Here is a 6,000-nt window from a genome sequence, read left to right as displayed (position 1 = left end):
CACCCTGCCTCCCTCCCCACGCGTGACGGCGCCCCGCGGGGAGGGAACGGCGCCCTGGGCAAGCAGCCTCTGCGCTCCAGCCGGTGCCCGCTGCGGCCTTGGCATTGTCGAAGGGGAGGGGCCAGGTCCGTGAAGGGGGAGGGGGAGGAACGCTGAAGCTCCTGCTCCCCGCCTCCATCCCGCTGTGCCATAAGTGGAGAAACTGAGTCTCCGCGGAGAGACATCTGGACTTGGATTTGCTCAGAGACCCAGAAGGCGAGGGGGACCTGAGTGTTTTACGATGTATATGTAGGTTTAGGGGGATCGAGATATGTGCTTCAGTGCCCCCCAACTGAGGAAGGTAGCCCGTTTGGGACGCTTCCAACTGGGCCTGAGGCGCTACGTACCCCAAAGAGCCCCTCCCATTAGTGTAAAACTGATTCAAATCCGGCTATCGCGGGCCAGGTTCCGCTCCCCGCGGCCTGCCGGGCCGAACCGGGTCGAGCTCGCTTTCTCCAACCCCAGCCCCCTCCGCAGGGGGCCTCCCTCCCTTTTCAGCAGGTGGCTCCGCGGGACACCAGCTCAACCTGTTGGACCACAATAGGCGGCGCCAGGGGGGCCCTGGCCCTCACCCGGGCTGACCCGGGATCCCCGCGCAGGGGGAGGGGCGGAGTGCTGGTCCCTCCCTCCCTCTCCCTCCGGCCGTGACTCAGCCTCGGGGCCGCTGCCCTGCTCCCCAGCCAGGGGCGGAAAGTGTGAGGCGCCCCTGAGGGCCTAGGCCAAACCAAACAGCCCCCCACCCCAGACATTATCTCACTGTAGAATTGGGGGGGTTCTAGGAAGGAGGGGGTAGCAGCAGCAGGAACGGGGCGCTCCCGATAGGTAATCCGCTCCGGGTTTTCTTATCGTCCCTGTCCCCCATGGGTCCCGAGGCTGGTCACTGCTCCGGGTTTTCTTCTCGGCCCCGCCGGACAGATTCTGGTTCGTCAGAGCCCGGAGCCGGTGGCGTCCAGGCCAGGGTTTTCCCCTCCCTCCTGCAGCTCGGGGTCGCGCTAGACTGGAGAAGGGCTGTGCCAGGGGCAAGGCGACAGTGCCAGAAGCACAAGTGAAATGGAGAGGGGGCTGCTTCGGGCTGGAGAGGGCATGGAAAGTGGCTCGGGGAGGGCAGAGCCAGAGCCTCTAGAAGCAACAGAAAGGAAGGCGCCTTGGCATCAGCCCTTAGGTATAGAAAAATGAACAACGGCCTCGCCATGTCCCCCGTTCCTGGGGGTCGTGGCAGGTGTCTTGTTGGACCCTACCTGTATCTTTTAGCAGCCGGAATGCATTTCCCACTTTAGTCTGGACAGTCCTGGAACCCTTAGTGACCACCTCTCGCCCGCCCCCCCCCCCCCGCCCCCAACACACACACATTCTCGGCTCCCTTCCTCGCTCAGAAGTCAGAGGGTGGAACCCCAACTTGAAATTCCCGCCTAATCCCCAACTCCAAGCCTTACCTCGCCAAACAACTGAGGCTATTTCAGCCCAGAAAAGTTGACTGGGGGCCCCGCCCCCTCCCACGAAACCCCCGAGGCCTGCCACCACCCTTGCCCAGCCACTAGGCCTGTACTGGAACCGGGAACTGGAGGGCAAGTGTGGGATCTCCAAGGGGCTTCCTGGGGATCTGGGCGCTTCCAAGATCCACACTTTCAGACATATATTTTCAGGCAACCAACTAGACCTAAATTTGGGGGGCAAGTTAGCAGGAGGTCTGTAAATACCCGGAGGATGAAGTGGTTGACCAAAGAGAAGGATGAATGTCCAGGCCTGCTGGGAGTTAGCCCCTTTTAAGGAGAACTGCACACCTGGGGCTGGGGCCACGTGCGCCAAGGAGCAGCTGCAAGGGAGCTGGATACTTGCAGAGCCCGGAGAAGAGAGTACTTTGACGGGAAAAAAGGCAAAGCTGGGCCTGGGCGGGGTCCTGAGAGAGTGGTTCTAGGGGCCTGTTTTGGAATGTGGAGGGGCTGAGCTGGAAGCGGAGCTTCAGCCTGCGCCGGGCGCCCACCTCTTCCCCACTCTCCGCCTTCCCCAAGCTGCCTCCGCTTCCCTCGAAAAACCCGCCGCCCAGGAAACCGCTGGGGGCGCTCAGACCGCAGCCCCGGCGCCCCCACCGTGACCGCCCAACCCACCTGAAGGGACCGTGGCTGCCAGGGTTGCCCCCCTCCCGCCGACTCCCCCCACACCTGCGGGCTGCTCTATTTATAACTCGGCGCCTATTCCGGGCCTCTGGGCGGGAGCGCGCTGCAGCGCAGCGCTAATCGTCGCCGGGATCTCTGCGCCCCCCAGGGCAGGGGGAGATAAATTTAGCCTCAGGAAGCTCGGGGGAACATTTTCCAAAACTCCGCGTCCCAGAGAAGGCGAAACAGAACCCCCTTGCCCTCAGCTTCCTCCCGCCAGCCGCCAGGCGGCGCAGGTCCCTCAGCTTCTCGAGCCTTGAAGCTGGGGTAGGCAAAGAATTGAGAACGAACGACCTAAGGGCACAAAGGGGCGCCCGTCAGAGATGGCCAGAAAAATGGATATGCTCCTAAGGTTGGCAAAGACGGGAGTAGACAGCTTCAGCTGGGAGTAACTAGGAAGGACTTCTGCCTTTTGAAGGGGAAATAACTCATGTGTAAACGAGATGCAAATAGGGATGCAAATAAGAGCCAATGCCCTTGGAGGTCGGCGCTCTGGCGCCAGTGAAACAACTGCCACACTGCCTTCTGCCCGCCTTTCAGTGTTGCTGGGAAAACGTGGGACTCTCCCAAGAGCATCACTATAATATCTAGTTAATTGCGCATGGCTCCTCAGACCACTTTTCTCGATCCCTCTCCACCTACTTTCTGCACACCATTGAGGATCATGTTCGAAGTAATCAGCTGGGAATCCCGGTTATGAATGAGGCCGCTTTTCCTGCGCATGCTGTCGTATTTGGGGAGTCACTTCCAGTTCTGCCGGTTCAGTTCTTCGAGTTCCGACGAGGAAACTGAGATAGAGTGAGGAAAACTGACCTCACCCAAAGCACCAGTGCAGGTACAAAGCCGGTACTGGTAAAACGCTTCCTAGGTGACGCACGCAGTGGTAAAGAACCTGCCTGCCAATGCAGGAGAAGCCAGAGACGTGGGTTCCATCCCTGGGTCGGGAAGATCCTCTGGAGTAGGGAATGGCAACCCACTCCAGTATTCTTGCCCGGAAAATTCCATGGACAGAGGAGCCTGGCGGGTTACAGTCCATAGTTTCTCAAAGACTCAGACAGGACTGGGCACCGCGCCTTTACCTTTTACCCCTTCAGCTCTGCCTGGTCTCTTTCCACACTTTACCGGCCTAGTCCTCTACCCCTTGTTGCCACTAGGGGGTTCCTGGGGGGGACGAGGGGTAGATGAGCTCTTACCCATTCCTCCCTGTCTTGGTGCTCCCTATCTTCCTTTATCCCTCCCCTCATCCCCCTCCAGTGAGTTCTGGAGAGAGTGGTTTGGACATTCAAAACCGGAGCTTATTCTAGATGGGAAGAGAACACTACAGGGAAACTGCCATATCTCACTTTTCCTTCTAGACCAGTGGGGAGTCTCTTGGCTCTGTGGCTGACATGGAAAGGGCATAGCTGGGCCTCCCAAATGCCCCCAGCAGGAAATGAAGAACAGGGGAGCTTAGGGTTGAGGTCAAGCGGGAGATCATGGACTGGGTGTAGAACAGAGTTGATTGTCCCCTCCACCCTTTCGCTTTCCTGGCCCTGCCTCCCAGGCCACTTAGACCACCATCCCCAGCACGCGTTCAGAAGAGGAAGGCAGGCTAATTGAGAGAGGCTCTGAATTTGAGATGAAAAAAATCTGGGTTCACCAAATGACTACCCTATTGCAGAGTGCTGTTTGTGTGACTTTGGAGAGGTCACCTCAGCTCTCAGGGCTTGTTCCTTCATGTAAAGATATGATAATTACTCTTGTCCTGCCTACTTTTGAAGTGGACTTTTGTAAGGCTCAGAGCACTCTAGCTGAAACAGGCTTTTGGAATGGTGTATGAGGTTTTTGTTATCCTCCCCATCTCTCTCTTCAATCTTTCCACTTTCAGAGCTCTGACACTCTCTTTCCAGCTCTGACACTCTCCCTGGGCTACTGGCAGTCACTACTTGTCTCCCTCCTTCAGCTCCTACCGTGGGCCACAGCCCTGGGCCCTGCCTTCCTCTACCTACCACTTCCCCAGTGGCCCTTGCCAGACATCCCCTCCCCTGGCAAAGTCAGAAGCCTCAGACTTTAGGATCCACCTCCAGCACTGCTGCAGCTTAGTGGGAGTGAGGTCTAAGGAAGGAAAAGGAGAAAGACTTCTCGAGCTTGAGCTCGAGTGAGGGAAGGGCTGGAGCCTGCCAAGCAGGGTGCAGACTACAGTGGGGAAAGGGAACTCCAAATTCAGAGGCGAAGGTGAATTCTTTATCCACCTCTACCACTAACCTCTCTCTGGGTGGATTTAGGACCTTCTCACTGCTGGGCCCTGGGGTTCTGGAGACACAGGGAAGAACACTGACCTGCATTTTGTGGATGCGGGGCTGCCAGGGATAAGAAATAACCTTGATTTGGAGTACTATAGAGTACCATGCTACCATAAAAAAGAATGGACAGGCTGTAAGTATATTGGTATGAAATCCTTTACAAGGTATGTGAAGCAAAAACAGCAAGGTGCAGAGTAGGGTGTAGAGTATGTTATTAACTAGAAGGACAAATATATGCAGAATGCAGCCACTTCTCTCCACTGCTATGGCTGTAAGCCTGCTATAAGCCACCAACACATCTGGCCCCAATTGTGCCCATTACCTCCTAAGAGGTCTCTACTGTTCTACCCTTGGTCCCCTAAAGGCTATTCTCAACCCAGCGCCAGTGTGAACCTTTTAAATAAAAAAACCAGTTCATGCTCAGCTGCCTGCAACAGTTCCTTATTTCACTCAGCATACAATCTCAAGTTGTTACCATGGCCTACTAGGCTTGCTCCAACTCCCACCTCTAGCTCAACTTTCTCTTTTTCCATAGCACCTACCTAATAACATCAATGTGCTTGTTTTTATGTTTATATTTTCTGTCTCTACCCACCAGCACGCAAGCTCCATAAGTATCAGTTCAGTTCAGTCGCTCAGTTGTGTCCGACTCTTTGTGACTCCATGAATCACAGCACGCCAGGCCTCCCTGTCCATCACCAATTCCCGGAGTTCACTCAGACTCACGTCCATCGAGTGGGTGATGCCATCCAGCCATCTCATCCTCTGTCGTCCCCTTCTCCTCCTGCCCCCAATCCCTCCCAGCATCAGAGTCTTTTCCAATGAGTTAACTCTTCGCATAAGGTGGCCAAAGTACTGGAGTTTCAGCTTTAGTATCGTTCCTTCCAAAGAACACCCAGGGCTGATCTCCTTTAGAATGGACTGGTTGGATCTCCTTGCAGTCCAAGGGACTCTCAAGAGTCTTCTCCAACACCACAGTTCAAAAGCATCAATTTTTCGGCACTCAGCCTTCTTCACAGTCCAACTCTCACGTCCATACATGACCACTGGAAAAACCATAGCCTTGACTAGACGGACCTTTGTTGGCAAAGTGATGTTTCTGCTTTTGAATATGCTATCTAGGTTGGTCATAACTTTCCTTCCAAGGAGTAAGCGTCTTTTAATTTCATGGCTGCAGTCACCATCTGCAGTGGTTTTGGAGCCCCCAAAAATAAAGTCTGACACTGTTTCCACTGTTTCCCCATCTATTTCCCATGAAGTGATGGGACGGGATGCCATGATCTTTGTTTTCTGAATCTTGAGCTTTAAGCCAACTTTTCCACTCTCCTCTTTCACTTTCATCAAGAGGCTTTTGAGTTCCTCTTCACTTTCTGCCATAAGGGTGGTGTCATCTGCATATCTGAGGTTATTGATATTTCTCCTAGCAATCTTGATTCCAGCTTGTGCTTCTTCCAGTCCAGCATTTCTCATGATGTACTCTGCATAGAAGTTAAATAAGCAGGGTGACAATATACAGCCTTGATGTA

The sequence above is a fragment of the Bos mutus genome, chromosome 3 (assembly GCF_027580195.1).
Source record: "Bos mutus isolate GX-2022 chromosome 3, NWIPB_WYAK_1.1, whole genome shotgun sequence".
Lineage (NCBI taxonomy): Eukaryota > Metazoa > Chordata > Mammalia > Artiodactyla > Bovidae > Bos > Bos mutus.
This window is presented reverse-complemented; position numbering follows the sequence as displayed.